This window comes from Terrapene carolina, unplaced genomic scaffold (genome assembly GCF_002925995.2).
Source record: "Terrapene carolina triunguis isolate 2854851 unplaced genomic scaffold, T_m_triunguis-2.0 Scaffold112, whole genome shotgun sequence".
Classification (NCBI taxonomy): Eukaryota; Metazoa; Chordata; order Testudines; family Emydidae; genus Terrapene; species Terrapene triunguis.
The window spans coordinates 9,805,695-9,823,277 of record NW_020664463.1 but is presented as its reverse complement, the minus strand read 5'-3'; the positions used below and the strand labels follow the sequence as shown (position 1 = coordinate 9,823,277).

Here is a 17,583-nt window from a genome sequence, read left to right as displayed (position 1 = left end):
TGCTCTCACATAGGAATTCACTTCTTGGCATTACAGTGCTGAATTTTTCAGAGACCACAGAGGTGCTTTAGGAAGTTATCCAGGCTCTATTAATATCCCCCAGCTAACTTCTTTCCATGACTGGTGGGGAGGGGGTGGGGGGAGGAAGATGTCAGGAATATTCATTCCAGCTGCAGTTCATGCCAGGGGAACAAGCTGATGAATATGTGAAGGTGTTCAGAACACTGACAACACAGTCCCTGCTGCTCTAGTCACTTCAATAGAGTTATTCCAATTATGAATTTGGCCCAGGCTGCCCAGCAGCTATAGGGTCTGGCTAAAGCTTCTGGTGTGTTGCTGTGATTTTCCAAAGAGCTAATCAGGGAGGAAGTGAAATCGAAAAAAGATAGGCAAGGAGAGATGCCTCTCCCGATGAGCAAGAGTGAAGCCAATATAGGATGTAGAACAGGGGTAGTCAATAATTTTTTTGTCAGGGCCCTAATTGCATGGCCAAGGTATAGTGAAGGTCTAGACTCCAGATAAAATAATAATAATGGTAAGTAAATAAAGAGATTGTGGGGTCCTTTCAAAAGCATCTGGCGGTCTGGATTTGGCCCATGATCTGCCTATTTACTACCCCTGCTGTAGGCCTTTCCCCCTAGTAAGGAGGCAGTAAGCATTAGAGGAGGGGACAACATTTGCCTTTGCCACCTGCAACTAACAAAGGCAGCTAATTGCCAATTAACTCGCCATCCCTTGGCTCCTGGGCTGAGCCGGAGGGAGCAGAGGGTGGAGAGAGAGATTACTGGCCTGGGGGCTGGGAAGGCGGCTGTTTGCCAGGCTCCAGCCCTAAAGGTGGTGATGGGTTAAAGAACTGTGTTTGCTGCTGCAGCCGTGTGTTATGCATTGTTTCTGGCAAGCGGGACTTGGTCCTGGGAGAGAGGTGGGGCCGCAGCAGCTGAGAGCGAGCAGGGGTGTGGGAGCTGCGATAGCAGCAATTGGGAAGCTGAGTGGTTGAAGAGGAAGGGGAAAAGTGACAGGCGGGGAGGTGGATCCTCTTTTCAGAAGCCGTCTCTCTCCTTCTGCGCTTAGCCCTCCGCTCCCAGCAGGGAGTGGCCGCCTCGGGAGGGGCCCCGTGGGACAGCAGCGGTGGAAGTGGCTGAAGGTAGGTTTTCCCTTCCCGCCTAGCTGGGGGGAGGCGAGGGCAGTTAAGGGGCACCTGGGGGGCTGCCGGTGCGACACTGAGGCTGAAGGAAGGTTAGGGGGTGGGGGAGAAAAACGACACCCCCCCCCGCGCCGCCTTTTTTTCCCTCCTGCGGGCTCTCCGCTCTGCGCCGCTGGGGCTGGGCGAAGGGGGCGCGAGCGGAGGGTCCCGTCCCCGCGCGCCCCTGCCCGGAGAGGGGAGAACTCAAAGGCTGGGAACTTGACCTGAGACGGGAAGCGGCACCGCTCCGGGACTGCGTTCCCGGGGGATCGCCTGCTCCTGGGGGGTTGGCTGAAGTTCTCTTTCCCGATCATGGGGTCTGCGATTTCCCCCCAGCCCCATTAGGCAGGTGAAGGGCAATGGGAGTGTTTCTAGCCTCCTGTGTAGCCCCGGGGGGAGAGGAGGGGGGAAGGAGCTGGAGAAGGGGATGTGCCCTTGTATCTCTGCATCATGAAATAGATCACACTGGTGCAGTAGGAGTTCCACTCTTGCTTTGGCTTCAGGGGTAATTAGCGGGGGAGAAGGCACCTGCTCATCCACGAGATGGGCACCACCAAGACTCAGGTATGTCTTGGGAGAGAGGGACGCACAGAAATGGCAAACTTAAGGCAGTGTCGCTGGGTTTTGTAAGGAAAACAGCATTCAACGCACAGATCACTGGGGCAAAATAGTGTTTCTAATACAGCCGTGTGAAGTGTTGCTTTATGAGAATTTGGGTCCATTGTCTTCAACATCTGGAACGCACTTGAATTTTGGAGCAACAGATGGAAATTTCCATACTGTGTCTGGGCGTGTGTTGGGGGCAGGAGGACAGGGAAGGAAGGGATGGGTGGAGGAGTGTGCACCTAAAGGGCATGGAAGAGATGTATGTTTCCAGTGATTAGCCCGTGAGCCCACTGTACTTGCAATACTATTCAGGTGACTACATATGGACACTTGAATGTAATTTTTCTGAGTGGGGTGTATAGGAAGGAATAAGAAGGACTTGATGAAAGAACTGGTAACATTCTTGTATTTAATTATGAAGATGGGCAGAAACCACAAAATTAGATCCAGATCTTGAACACCCATAGCCCGAGGGGGATTTGAATCCAAAGTTTTGGTTTGTGCCTGTCCCAGTTAATATTAGACTAATTTTGTATAGCAGCCAGCTCAGACTCTTAAAAATGTTTTTTTCCCCCAACAAGCTGTACTATTAATAAAAACATTTTCCTATCCCTGGGCTTGAAAGACATCCGCTGTTTCTAGACAGTTCTTGTTTGTTTTTTTAAACGGACTTGCCTAGGGAAAGCAAATCCTTTAATTTCACAAATGTTAATAATATACTCCTGCCACTGTATCTACTATTTGGTGCTCAGACACTAACATGGACATAATCAATAAGCAGACTAGCCCAATCTGTGGCTGGACTGACTTCATACTCCTACTGTGCATTATGGGAACCTTCTGGTCTGTAGGCAGCAGGTCTACCAGGCGAGTCAAAAGGAAGCCTTCCCTGGTGTAGACAGTAAAAGCCATGTAACTCCTTGGTTGGAAGTTTCTCTTTGTGTCTCTCTCTCTCTCTCTCTCTGTTGCACTCTAAGAAGTTATATAAGGGTAGGGTCTGATTCTGCAAATCCATACACATGTGCATCCTCCCATTGAGGTAACAAGGACCACTTGGATAAGGGTTTGCAAGATTGAGCCTGTAAGGTGAGAATCACCCCACTGCAGAGAGCCAGCATCACTGTGCTTATGCACCGTATTTTGAGTGAAAGGCTGGTATTTCATGGGAATTTAAAGGAGATAGGTGGAAGAATCTCACTGAGCTTGAGTGGGAGTTGGGTGCTTAAATTCCTTAAACTCCTTTGGTAATCTTAACCCTAAGTGGTGTATTGGCTTTGTGGAGGCTCTATGCACAGGTGTGAATTATACCCCAGAGAGTTAGCTTTTCACTACCGAGAGACTCTTTCCTTTTCCTTTGTTTTGTGTTTCCGTGAGCTGGTTCTGTTTTACATTTTATCACATAGTGAGTGACCTCATTGTGCCTGTCAACATGGAACCTTCACATATTTGGCTTTGATTGTAGTTTCTTCTGCATTTGGAAGAGCCTATGATGCAAATAGGTTGTTCAGTCCATTGAGGTTATTTGGCATAAATGCTTTAAAATAACATGAAATAAGCTCAGTATTAGCGGTGAAATTCTGGTCCTTTTGAAGACAGTGGCAAAACTCCCATTGACTTCAGTGGGCCAGGGTGTACAAACACCTCAAAATGTGCAGGTGCGTGGAATGTTCTGTTGGTACAATGGTACGTCCACGGTTAAGGAATCTTGAACTGGGCTGTCTAGATATAGGCAAAATTCTGAATGGTTCATCTGTTTTGTGTGAAACTTGTAGATAATACAGTGAAATAATTATTGGTGAAGAACTGCAAGTTACCAAAGGCACTGAAATGTGAAGATGTGTGTTCTCTGTTATGAATCCTGATGGTCTAAACAGGGCACAGCAAACTCCTTTCATTTTATCTAAAGAGAAAAAGCAGGCACAAAGTTAGGACCTGATCCCCCAACTCTTCCTCAGATAGAATTATTGTTGTGAATGAGGGTTTGCAGGATGGGCCCTTAATACCTGCTCTTGCGAGGTGCAATACGCCATCAACTCACACTGAACTGAGGGTGCACAAAAGTGAACTGGGTCAGGGCCTTAGCCCTACTGCGTAGGTAAGAGTTAACAAATGTTTTTGGAACTGATTAACATCTTCACTGGGCACAAGAGATTGTGCTGATGTGGCTGGATTGAGCAATACTTATTACTGTTTAATTTTTTTAATTCAGGTTTACCGTTCAAAGATACACATGGGCAGTAGTGCCCATCTGATTCCTGTAAGCAATAGGTGCACAAAAAAGCAATGACAGTAAGACCGGACAGCCTGAAGTCATAAAAATCAAGCCAAAAGTAAGAGTGTATTTAAGAAATTAGCATAGTGGGAGCAAACGCTGTGGTGGTCATCATTTGTATTACAGCAGTGCCTGGAGGCCTTCACCAAGGTCAGGGTCTGATTGTGTTGGGCATCACGCTCCTAATAAGAGACTGTCCCTGTTCTGATCAGCTTGCAAACTAAATAGAAAAGACACACACAAGATGGGAGAAGGGGATTTATTATCATCTCCATTTTACAGAGGCACACAGAGATTGACTTCTCCTGTATCACAAAGGAAGTGTGTCAAAGCAAAGAACTGAAATTAATCTCCTGTCACAACCCAGTTCATTAAGCCACAAGTACTGTTTCATCTTGACATGCGCAGATGTCCACAAAGGGTACATCTACACCGCAGCTGGGAGATGTACACTTCCTCATTCTGCTCAAGCTATCAGGCCGAAATAGCAGTGGCTGCACTGGCTCAGGCTAGCCTTCCAAGTACGTACCTCGGATTTTGGCCGGAGTTGTACCTGAGCAGCTAGTCTGAGTCACCACACATACCACGCTGCTGGTTTTAGCATGCTAGCTCGAGCACAGCTAATGCACGTATGCCTACCCAAGCTGCACTGTGTACACCGCCCAACTGCACTGTAGACGTAAGTGAAGTGTAGTTTGTTGGACTGCAAGTTCTACGAAGAGCCCTTTGTTCTGGTTCTTGGAATGTACCTCTACACAGCCCGCAGGAGAGAGACTCAGGCTAGTGGTCTAAAACAGCTGTATAGACACTGAGGTTTTGACTAGGACCCAGGGCTGGATTTCCAATTAGGCACAGTAGGCATGTGCCTAGGGGTGCTAACTTTTAGGCAGCCCTAGAATGCCAAGAGGGCTCCTGGCAGGGGTTGGTGGCTACCCAATGTACGAGGGTGGAGCAGGATGAGCATCCGAGTCAGCCCATCTGGGAGTGCTGTGAAGCGGGCAGCTGCTGAAGGTGCTGGGAGCATCCACGCCCCTTCCTACTCTCGGCGGCCCTGCTGCCTCTGTGCTGGGAAGGGAGAGGGAGAGACATGGCCAATGCCCCATTCACTTGCACGGGCAGAGTCGGAGTGTGGCTGCTATGCCAGGCTGTGGGAGGGACGGAAGACACCCGGGGACCACTAGCCGTGGGGAGAAGTACAGTTCCACCCTTGCACCTCACCTGAGGCGGGTGGGCTGTGCCCCGGCTCGGGCTGGGAGGCCATGCATGGCAGAGGGTCTCATGCCTTCCCAGGAAGGCTGTGCCCTGGCCTCTCCTGCTGCCCTTGCCCTTCACTGGCAGAGAGGGAGGGCTAGGGGTGGGCGGGGCTGCTGCGGGGAGGAATGGGGCCGGTATATTGCGGCCAGCACAGATTTAATACAATACAAAATAAGTTTCACGCTCATATTGGTGCAGGGTCAGCTGTAGGCGGGGTGGGGAGGTGCTGAAGTTGCTGTGCCTAGGGGCATGTAAGGTGTAAATCTGGCCCTGCTAGGACCCCCTCTTTCCCTGTGCTTTAGAGCCGGAGCTCCAGTCGGAGTCACGATTGCAAAGCACTGTCTACACAGCTATTTTTAGACTGCTACTGCAAGCCCCACTAGCCCAAGACTTCTGACCTGGGTTGGGAGCTTTACTGCCACAGGCGGTGCAGACAAACCCAGAGTGAAACCAAGCAGTGCTTAGAGGGGAGGAGGCAGTGGCGGTGTTTGTCCCATAGAGGTACCCTGCAAAGCTCAATTCTGGGTTCCCTACCTGGGACTGTGAGGAAGATGGGGGGCCAGTGGGGGTACTGGGAAAGGCCCAGGGAAGCCCTCTAGACCCATCCCACTTCCCCCTGCCTGGCTCCTGCTCCAAGCTGTGGGCTCTGCTATCCAAGTGGCCACAAAACTCAGCTCTGGCTCCACCTCTGGGTTTGCCCTAGGTTTCCAGCTGCTCTGGCCCCTGCCAGGTCCCAGGCTGCAACCTCCCTGTGCTGACCTGCCTGACCCCCTGCCCAGGTGCAGTACTGGCACCTAGTGGTGTGGAGGGTGCTCTGCAGGGGAGGGAAAGGGGGCCGCCTGGCAGGGGAGCACTGCGGCTGGAGCTGCTGGTGAGGGCCTTCTGTTTGGCCCATTGGGCATCAGCTTTTCCTTCCTGCTCCCCACTGGGGGCTCTGCTGTAAAGGTGCCCCACTACCTGGCTCTGGCTGGCCCTAGGCTCCTGGCAGCTCTGGCCCTTGCACTGCCAGACAACCCCTTTCCCTCCTGGCTGCAGAACATCCTGTGAGCCAGAGGGGTGGAGGTGCTCAGAGGCAGGTCAGTGTGGAAATGCTGCAGTCGGGGTGGGTTGCAGGGGCCTGAGAGGGTCTTTCCCTTATGAAAAGGTCTGCAGAATGGAAAAGCTGGAGAATCACTCGGGTACAACATTCAGCCTCTACTGGATTTCATAATGTGGAAAGTCCTTGCTATTAGTTGCTTGCCAAGGTTTGCATGACTTGTCTGTGCATAGCTGCTGGAGCTGAGCAAATTGCTCAGTGAATAATTTATTGGTTAAATTTAGCCCCTCCTCCCTCCTTTTGTTGTTGATGTTTTTATGAGTTGTCTGTGAATAGATCACAACTTCTGCCAACCGTGTAGTCGATTAGAATTATTTGCTTGTATTATGTGACCATCTAGCTGTGGGTATAGCTTCAGATAGATTTTGAATAGTGATTATTGACTATGCTGTTTTGAGTGAGCATATATGTCGCATGGTGTTGGTTCGGGTCCCCCATAGGCCATAGTGGTTTTAGGAGCTACTAGGGCCCTATTTTTTGCAATCTTGTCCTGTATATGTGTGTTTCCCTAATTATGAAAGTTGTTGTTTAAATTTTACCCTATGCTGTGTTTGTTCTAAAATAATCCATATACAATTGTCAGAATAGAAAGGAAAAACAACATTAGATTCAATTTAAAAGATATGTTATACAGCAATAACTAGAGCATTAAGGGGAAAAATGTATTAATACTTGTACAAAGTAAATGAGAGAAACTAAGGCCCCAAATCTGCAAAGATTTAAGTAATATGTGTAACTTTAAACACATGAGCAGTCCCACTACAGCCATATTCTTATGGGTAAAGTTACATATGGGCTTAAATCTTTACAGATCAGGGCGCTTCTGAATAGTACTTTATTATTGTCTTATGAAAAAGTAAACAATAGTGGTTTGAGTTTCTTAAGTTTACACTTTTTTTTTCTCCAAACCAGTCTCCAACTATAATGAAAGTGAATGCACTAACCCCAACACCACCACCGCCCCCAAAAAACTGACAAACACCACTAAGTATATTAATCTCTTGTTAGTTATTTCTACAGGGATGCAGGAAGACTGGTTGAAGTGAAAGAACTTCATCCCACAAGATAATGGAAAATGTTAGACACCTGTGTGGTTTTAAAATGCAGAGGAAAGAAAAGAAGGTTTTTCAGTTCTTATACTATGCCTAAATAAGGTACATAGCAAGTGGTTTTTCAAGTTGTTTTGAATTGGAAAAAAACGGTTTTGACAACTTCAAAAATGCTTCAAGGTGTGACTATATACAGGAAAGAATACAAAATCAGTTTGTATTCTGATGACATTTTTGTACTGTTGAAGAATCCCAACGTTATTGAAAGTAGTTGATCTTTTTGAAAAGATCTCTGATTTTTGCATTAACTAGAATAAGTCGCATGCAATGGATATATCCAAAAGACCAGATCCTTCTCAGTTTCAGTATTTTCAGTTGCAAATATGCAAAGAAATAACTTCTTGAGGTGTTGAAATTTGTCCTGATCTTCCCAAAATTGTCTCTCTAAATACGGACTATATATATTCAAAGAAATTTTCTAAGATGTATAGAGGGGGCATCTCCTCCCTCTGTCCTTATTGGGGAGAATAGAAAATAATCAATATGAATATCTGCCCAAGAATGACTTGTATCATTAGCCTATTGCCTTTCAAGTTATCTCCTTTGCTCTTTGCTCTCATAAATAGGCTTATCATCCAATTTATATGGGATTAAAAAAAAAAATCCTTGCTTGTCACACAAGGCACTTAAACTCCTGGGCAACTGGAGGCATGGGGTTGCCAGATTTGTATCTACCATATATTATCTAGATTTCTAAATACATTCTATTTTAAGGTGGGTCCCCTCCAATAGCTTTGTATACATACCAGTCTGGTTTGAGATTTAAAAACAAACAAACAAACAAAAAAAAAACTTAGCTATGCCATTTGGTTCCCTCTCTTCTTTTGCATATCTTAAGAAAAAATCCAATCTTTGCATCTACTACTTCTGAGGGAATTCTGCACCAAAAAAATAAAAATTCTGTACACTATTTTAAAATTCTGCAAATTTTATTTGTTAAAATAACACCACATAATCATGCCAGTTTCAATTATTTTGGTAATTTACTTCAAAATACCTGTCAGCAAGTATGTGTGTGACAATACAGATGCACACAAAAATTCTCCCAGGAGAAGAGAGTTAAAGAAAGAAACCCCTATGACAACCCAGTTCTTATTTCTCTGCCCCTCCCCACCCTGCAAGCTCAGCCAGGGGGCTAGACACCCATAACCCCTCCCCCCCAGAGCCCAGCCATGCCCCCCAGCCAATACACCTGAACCCCCCACCCCCCAGAGCCCAGCTGCAGGCCCCGCCCTTGCCCAGACACCTGCTCCCTACCCCTTAGGGCCCAGGGATTCAGAGGGAGAAACAGCCCAATGCTTGGTCCCAGGCTTCTGTGGAGTTTCCTGCGCACCACCGTCTCCTTCCCTCACGGTGTGTGGGGAACTGCAGCTGCCAGGAACCCTCTAGCTCTGTCCTCTTTCTCCCCCCTCCCCCCGACAGTGTTTTCTATGTGTGAGTTGGGCTCTGCTGGGTCCAGTGGCCCCTAGTGAAGGCCAGCAGTACTGCAGCTCATTTCTATCGGGGGAAAGGAAATGCTGCGCGCACAACATTAATTTCTGCAAAACTCTGCGTTGCACAGAATTCCTCCAGGAGTAATCTACATAGGCATCCTGCAATGTGTTAAGATGATTACAGCATCCTATTCTATTCATTCTCTTCTCATACCACTATGGAATAAACTGTGCCTCAGAATCAAGATCAACTCCACAGTTAAGACAATATGGATAGGAAAACGATTAGCAAAAATTAAAGATATAATAGGGGATGATAGACTTGCCTCCTTGGATTACGTGTGTAACAAATATCAGCTACCACTATCTTGGAGTTCCTTCTTTCAGTGGCTATCCTCAAGGATTCAGGCAAGACTAGGGGACAATTGGTCTGTTTCAACTCTCTCACCTCTAGAGGAACTTGTTAAAAAAATATGTAAACAAAGGTCAGTTTGTAGGAATTAGTTAGTTATAAGTGGCTTAATGCTTTGCATTACCATCTCAGTCTCCAAGAAAAATAGGAAAAAGAACTTAGCCTTACTTTTACAACAGAAACCTGGGAGGATATCTAGCTTAATGTGAAAGATACTTCAAGTTCCTTATCCTTGTGATTCTTCCAGAACAAGTTATTAAACAGGCACTACTGGACTCCAGAACGATTGTTTAAGGCTAGATTGGCAACAAACTATGAATGTTGGAGATGCAAACAGCCACATGCCAACCTTTCACGCATCCTCTATACCTGCCAAAAAACTGCATATGTTCTGGAACGCCATGTTAAGTGCTCTCTCAAAAAATGTGTTACTATCTTTCCTTCACCAAGCCTGTGTATTTTAGGGGTGCTGAATGAGTTGGTATTACCAGTGAATACTAAGAAATGGATTGCAGTAACTATTTTACTGGTCAAAAGTTATTTTGAGAAGATGGAAATCTGCAATTCCTCTCTCATACACAAACTGACTTAGTGAGTTCTGTGACAAAGTTCCTCCTATCTTGGTGGGTCGTGTGCTTATTGGCGAATTTTCTTGCCTCAGAGATTCACCATGTGGGTTGGGGAACAGCCCAGAGACCTTCCCCCTCTGGGAGAACCCACAGTCCAGGTCAATTGGGAGGTTTGGGGGGAACCCGGGCCCGCCCTCTACTCGGGTTCCAGCCCAGGGCCCTGTGGACTGCAGCTGTCTATAGTGTCTCCTGTAACAGCTGCATGACAGCTACAACTCCCTGGGCTACTTCCCCATGACCTCCTCCAAACACCTTCCTTATTCTCACCACAGGACCTTCCTCCTGGTGTCTGAGAACGCTTGTGCTCCTCAATCCTCCAGCAGCACACCCTCTCACTCTCCGCTCCTTGTGCCTCTTGCTCCCAGCTCCTCACACTCCCACCACAAACTGAAGTGAGCTCCTTTTTAAAACCCAGGTGCCCTGATTAGCCTGCCTTAATTGATTCTAACAGCTTCTTCTTAACTGGCTCCAGGTGTCCTAATTAGCCTGCCTGCCTTAACTGGTTCTAGCAGGTTCCTGATTACTCTAGTGCAGCCCCTGTTCTGGTCACTCAGGGAACAGAAAACTACTCATCCAGTGACCAGTAGATTTGCCCTCTACCAGACTCCTGTACCCCACTGGTCTGGGTCTGTCACAGTTCTTTACTACTGCATTAATGGAAAATTGACTCTAATAGAAAAAAATATGAGCATGTCTGGTCACACACAAAATTATTGCATACTTTTGCAGTTTAATATATATTAGTACTCGATACACATAGGTTATGTCTTACTTATTTATCTGTTTAGTCACTGTAATAATTATGCTCTGCACGACCTCTACATGTTCAGTTTTTTGTTGTTGTTTTCCTCCAAGCTTTACAAAGAATGAATACTGAATTTTGTTATTTATAAGGTATTTCCATCGTGTGTGTGTATTTATATATGCTTTGTTTTATTGTGTTTATATTTTGTATAAAAATAAAGCTTATAAAAAAACTTCAAAAATTGTTTGGAAATGGGAAATTTTGTCAAAACCAACATTTCCTGAAGAGGTTTTGGTTTTGAGAAATTGGCTTTTTTTTTTTTTGACAGCTCTAATTTAAATAACTATGATTAAAAAATGTTGTTTCACATGAGACATTTTTCTTTAAGTGTTTAAATCTTGCTAATGGTAACAAGATTAATCACTTGTATGGTGCAAAGTGTAACTTGTATGTGTCCTCAACAAAAAAATATTTAAGTACACTATACTATTTGGTATTTTTGATAGGCTCATTAAAATGTAATTTATAAGTTACATTTTTTTCTTTTGCATGAAATAAAACATGGCATCAATCCTACTATTTGATATTTTTAATGATACCGTTTGTAATCTAGAATCTGATCCGAAGTCAATGGAAAGCCTCCTGTCAACTTCCATCTGACATTTTCTTTTTCGTAACTGAAACTGCAATCCTCCAAAACTGGTTCAACTAATAGTTAATAACAATGTATAAAGTACAACTAGGAACAGTCCTTCAGCAAAAAAATTGAAAGGATACTTTTTAGGTATACCATTAAGCAGAAAAGACTGAAGTGAGTCTCTCTTTAGAAGAGGAGAGAGTGGAGTACATATCTCCAAAAAAGGAGACCTGTTCCCTTCCTTCATGGAGTTTAAAATCAGGTATGAATAGCAAAACCAAAACCACCTCTGTGTGTCGTTAAGACTCTCCAGTACATGGAAAGGCATCCTAAAATGTCGGACGATCAAATTAGGACTAAGAACACATTCACATGCTGGGATTTGTAATGTAGGTGAACAGGGCCAGCTTTAGCAGGTGCGGGGCCCCATGCCGGGACGCGAATTGTCTCGTGCCCCCCTGCCCCAACCCTGGCCCCGCCCCCTCCCTGCCCCATTGGATCCCTCCCCAAATCCCAGCCCTGGCTCCGCGTCTTCCCCAAGCACGCCGGATTCCTCCTCCTCACCCCTCCCTCCCAGGCTTGCGCTGATCAGCTGTATGGTGGTGCAAGCGCTGGAGGGAGGGGGGAGAAGCAGGACGCGGCTTTTTTTTTTTCCCCCCCCGCTCTGCCGGCAGCCCCGGACGTTGCGGGGCCCCATTCCGGGGACTCGGCCAAATCGGCTTAAAGCCAGCCCTGTAGGTGAAAGGAGGGGCTCAGGATTTATAATACACTGTTGATGCAGTTCCTGAATAGCAGTATGAAGGAGGAAGCACTTTTATACTGTTACCAGATCCATGTGCACAAAGACATTGGTAACGGGTCAGAAGAAGAAATATCTTTCTTGTAGTCTCAAGGATATCCTAGACAGGAGAGCTGGTAGAAATGTTTCATATTTGCAACAACATATTTTCATGAACATTTTTGAACAATTTTCATCATTTATCGACCAGTTCTATTAGACAGGGACTGATTCTTAAGCTCCAAAACAATTCTTTTTTTACTTGAAATAATAGTCCTTGAGCTGAGGCTGGAAATTCAGAGCAGATCTGAAAAGAAACCATAGGAAATATACTCCAGTGTCAGAGAAAACATAGCGGCAGCTATTTTACTGAGTTCATCCCAATTTGTCAGAATTAGCCAAGAAGATATAATATATCTTTGGAGAAGGACTTGCTAGAAAGCTATTCAAAATGAGGGCAGAAAATGATGGTGACTTCTCTGACAGCACAGGATGAGGTCTGCAAGTGTCACCCAGTGAGTAGCAGTAACTCACACAATATAGCTACCGAATGCGGTGTATAAATTCAGTTTTATATTAAGTTACATCAATTAAGGTGGTAGGATTATGATTATTTTAAGGGCTGACAGTGTTTTTGATGGTGTAAACCAGAAAGACATTGTAAGAAACAATCTAAATAGAGAAAACAATTCAGAGACACAATGTCCTGGATGATCAGAGGATAGGGAGGCCTCTGAATTATGGGCCAGATCCTCTGCTGGTGTAAATTGGCATAGCCCCATTGACTTCAATAGAGCTATGCAGGGTTCAAACTGGGACAGATCAGTGCGGAGATATAGGAAGAAGGGGATACACATCAGCGCCCAAATGGGGCTCTGGGTGATCACTACTTCCCACCACCCAACACAGATGTAATGAGGTTAAGTGATGTCCATATAAAGAAATGAAAACTACTGATTATTCTTCACGAAAGGCTTTTAATGAGTTACGGCTATAAATACAACACAGAACACAAGCACAAGTAAACTTTTACTACTATTTTTAATACTGCAGCATTAATATAATCTGAGATCAAATTATTCTGACACTATTATTTTTTAATACTATAGTGTTAGTACAACTTGAGATCAAAACAGCTCGAGCAACCCAGACTTCTTTACTCTGTTACCTTATTTTGCATGCAACCAGACTATTTTACTTTAAAACCTTACCCTGCCGAGAATACTTTACCCTTTAGTCGACCGCTCTTTGCATTGGCCAGGTGCAGATAGTCGGTGCAGTTCAGCTTTCCTCGGTTTAGGGGGTGCGGGTCAGACCAATCAAAGAGAATAACTTCTTAGACCAAGACACACACCCTCCTGAGGTTTTACGCATTTAATCTCATCTGCCCGCCATGCTTTGAAGCAGGTCAACCAATCAGGTTAGGCCAAATTTAGTGTTATCGCTTTGGCTGTATAATTCATGCTTGCTTATTTTCTTGTAGCCAATTATTGTTTTTAATTTTATAAGTTAGCTTATTTTTATATAGCCCACTGTCTCGACTGTGGTTTCCCTTAGTTTTCTAGGTAACTTAACCTTACCCACAATCAAGCCAATAGCCCATTTAGAGTTATTTTGATGACCTATGCCTAAAGGCCTAGCCCATCAAACCCACTTAAGAATCAGTTCTTTGGCTGCAGCGTCTCTTAACCACAAATTTTAAAGGTGGTTTCAATAAGCCGTACCTAGGGGCATAACCTATTATACCATATAGGAGTCAGAATAAAATGTTGTCTGGTTGTAGGCGTTTTTTGACAGCAAGTTGTAGCTTAATTTTGCAAAGCTTGCTTTTTAAAGATAATTTTGCAAAGCTCATTCTATAAAGCTTCCGGAAGTTTTAGGCTTAACACTGGCACTACTGGTGTTCATCTTAAGCTTGACAACAATCTTGCTCAAATTAATCACAATCAGCAATACAACACTTTATTTTTTTTTTTTAAGGATATCATCTTGTTCTCCAGAGTCTCCTCTTTCATTTAAAAACAAAGCAGAAGTATCTAGCTTTCATAGCGGCAAAGACAACCTTCAAAATATGAACCTGGTATAAAATGATGCAGAACTGTCTGGCTGAGTCTGCAGGGAGCCTGAAACACTAGCTCTGGAAGTTGCCCCATTCATTTCAGTGGGGTGTTAACTCATAAGCTCGATGATGATAAGTTAACTGTCGTTGACCTTGGCTTATAGAGTGAGCCTGTATGACATTTTCCCTCTTCCAAATCAAGCCTTGGAGTTATGCCATTGATAACAGTTGAGTATTAGGCCCTATAGCTTTTTATTAATGAGCTGTGGATAGAAATTCTTTTTAATATGGATTCATCCTGCTGGGTGTCATTGAAAAAGTGAGTTTTTTAAAAGGGATTTGAATGAAAAAGGGTGGTCACCTGATGCACTAGGAAGTTCCAAGCCATGGGGCACTGTGGACAGAAACTCAAATATAAGTAGGTGATGGATAAAAAGGGAGCAGGGAGATGGGAGGTTTGTATGGTGTGAAGAGAGTAGGAGGAAAGGCAAGGAGAGAGGTAGGCAAGGATGGAGTTGCACAGTGTCTTCTAGGACAAGAGGCTTGAGCTTGATGTGGAGGGCAAGGAGAGAAAGTCACTGAAAGCATTTAAAGAAAGGAGGGAGGCAATCTGTTTCATGGATGAGAGATGATGATTTTAGTTGCATTGTTTTTGCTTAAATTGGATGAGCACATAGATGGGAATCGGAGGCCAGCAAGGAGTGAGTTGCACAAGTAAAAGAGGGAAATGACTAAAACATGGACATGTATTAGCCATGAGTGGAAAAAGTGATAGCTGACCTATTGTGGAGAAAAAGCCAGCAGGATTTGGCAATAGCCTGACTGTGAATGGAGAAAGAGAGGGATGAGTCACATATAACAGAATTATGAGAGCCTAGGTCATTGGGGAGGTTATGATTTCAACAGCAGGGAAGAAGGAAAGAAGAGGAGAGAGGGTTTAGAAGGAAAGATGGAAGCTCAAATTTTGCTATGTTTGAGATTCATTGATTATAAAGCAAGAAGAGACCGTTGCGATCATCTAGTCTGACCTCCTGTATAGCCAGGCCATAGGATTTCCCTGAATTAATTCCTTTTGAACTAGAGCATATCTTTTAGCAAAGCATCCAATCTTGTTTTAAAAAATTCCACAACCTTTGGTAAGTTGTTCCAATGGTTAATTACTGTTAAAAATGGACACCTTATTTCTAGTGTGAACTTGTCTAGCTTCAACTTCCAGCACTGGGTCTTGTTATATCTTTATCTGCTAGATTGAAGAGGCTGTTATCAAATATTTCTTCCTCATGTAGGTACTTGCAGACTGTAATCAAGTCACCCCTTAACCTTCTGCTCTTCAATAAGCTAAACAGACAGAGCTCCTTGAGTCCGTCACTGGGAAGCATGTTTTCCTGCCCTTTAATCATTCCTTGAATCTGGAGATCACTGTATCCCCAGTTTATCAACACCCTTCTTGAATTATGGACACCAGAAACGAACACAGTATCACAGTACAGTCAGACCATTGCCAAATACAGAAGTCCTAGAACCTGCTCTTCTCCTCTGCTGTGACTCGTGATTCCTTTGTTCATACTTCCAAGGATTGCACTAGCTCTTTGAGCCACAGCAGTGCGCTGGGAGCTTGTATTGAGCTGATTAACCCCCTTGATTTCTAAGTCTTTTTCAGAGTCACTGCTTCCCAGAATAGAGTCCCCCATTCTGTAAGGCCTGGTCTACACTAGGCTTTTATGTCGAATTTAGCGCCGTTACATCGATTTAACCCTGCACCCGTCCACACCACGAAGCTATTTAGTTCGACATAGAGCTCTCTTTAAATTGATTTCTGTAATCCTCCCCAACGAGAGGAGTAGCGCTAAATTCGACATGGCCATGTCGAATTAGGCTAGGTGTGGATGGAAATCGACTCTAATAGCTCCGGGAGCTATCCCACAGTGCACCACTCTGTTGACGCTCTGGACAGCAGTCCGAGCTCGGATGCTCTGACCAGCCACACCCCGGGAAAATTTGAATTCCTTTTCCTGTCTGGGCAGTTTGAATCGCAGTTTCTGTTTGGACACCGTGGCGAGCTCAGCAGCAGTGGCAACGATGCAGAGCTCTCCAGCAGAGATGGCCGTGCAATCTAATAGAAAGAGGGCCCCAGCATGGACTGATCGGGAAGTCTTGGATCTCATCCCTGTGTGGGGAGATGAGTCCGTGCTTTCGGAGCTGCGCTCCAAAAGAAGGAATGCAAAGATCTACAAGAAGATCTCTAAAGCCATGGCAGAGAGAGGATACAGCCGGGATGCAACGCAGTGCCGCGTGAAAATCAAGGAGCTGAGACAAGGCTACCAGAAGACCAAAGAGGCAAACGGACGCTCCGGATCCCAGCCCCACACATCCCGTTTCTACGAGGCACTGCATTCCATCCTGGGTGCGGCCGCCACCACTACCCCACCCCTGACCGTGGACTCTGAGGATGGGATATTGTCCGCGGCCGGTTCCTCAGCAGACGGGGAAGAGGAGGAAGGAGATGAGGAGGACGAGGCAGTCGACAGCGCTTACAACGCTGATTTGCCCGACAGCCAGGAGCTCTTCATCACCCTCACAGAGATCCCCTACCAACCCTCCCCAGCCATTATCCCAGACACAGATTCAGGGGAAGGATCAAGCAGTAAGTGTTTTAAATATCTAAACATTTATTTATAACATAACTGGCATATTTAAAATATTAACAATAGCTAAAGTGCTTTCAAACATGTAAACATTTATTTATAACAGAACAGGAAGATTTAAAATATTAACAATGGGGAAAGTGCTTCAAAACATGTAAAGAGTAAAGTCCAACAAAACGGGAATATGTGCAAAGGGTATCATGATTAGTCTGTCTTTGGGCGCTTCAATATATAGTCCGAACTATTTTCAAAAAATTTCACAATGTCCGCTTCATGATTATAGTGCCCAAAACGCTCCACTCTTTTGTCCCTCCAAGGGCACCTAAGCCAAAAACTGGTCAATGTATCCGGGGATAGAGGTGACATCCTCCGGGGAGAACTCCTCATAGGCCTCCTGCAGGTGTTTTTCAAGCCTCATGAGCAGGTTCCTGGGCAGGGAGAGCTTATTAGGCCCCCCGTGGTATGAGACGTTTCCCTGCCACAACGCCAGCAGGTACTCGGGGATCATGGCCTTGCAGAGCATTGCAGCAAATGGCCCCGGTTTCTGCAGGCTGTCACGAAGCATCCGCTCCTTCTGGCTCTCCGAGACCTTCAGGAGGGTGATGTCTGGCATGACTCTCTGCTGTGAATTAGGTAGGGGAAAGTTAGTATTGGGACTGCTTGCCCGTCCCTTTACAGAACTGCAACCGCCGGTTTACAGCCACGCGGTTTACAGCCGCGAGGGG

At 45.3% G+C, this 17,583-nt stretch overlaps 1 protein-coding gene across 3 annotated transcripts in view; it reads left to right on the top strand.

Annotated features, from left to right (window-relative positions):
* Positions 1–1,022: 1,022 nt before the first annotated feature.
* Positions 1,023–17,583, top strand: part of A4GALT (alpha 1,4-galactosyltransferase (P blood group)) — a 67,262-nt gene continuing 50,701 nt past the window's right edge. For all 3 annotated transcript variants that reach the window (XM_026652238.1, XM_026652237.1, XM_026652235.1), the window contains exon 1: positions 1,023–1,144. The gene's annotated coding sequence lies outside the window, so the exon portion shown is untranslated. The remainder of the gene's footprint in view (positions 1,145–17,583) is intronic.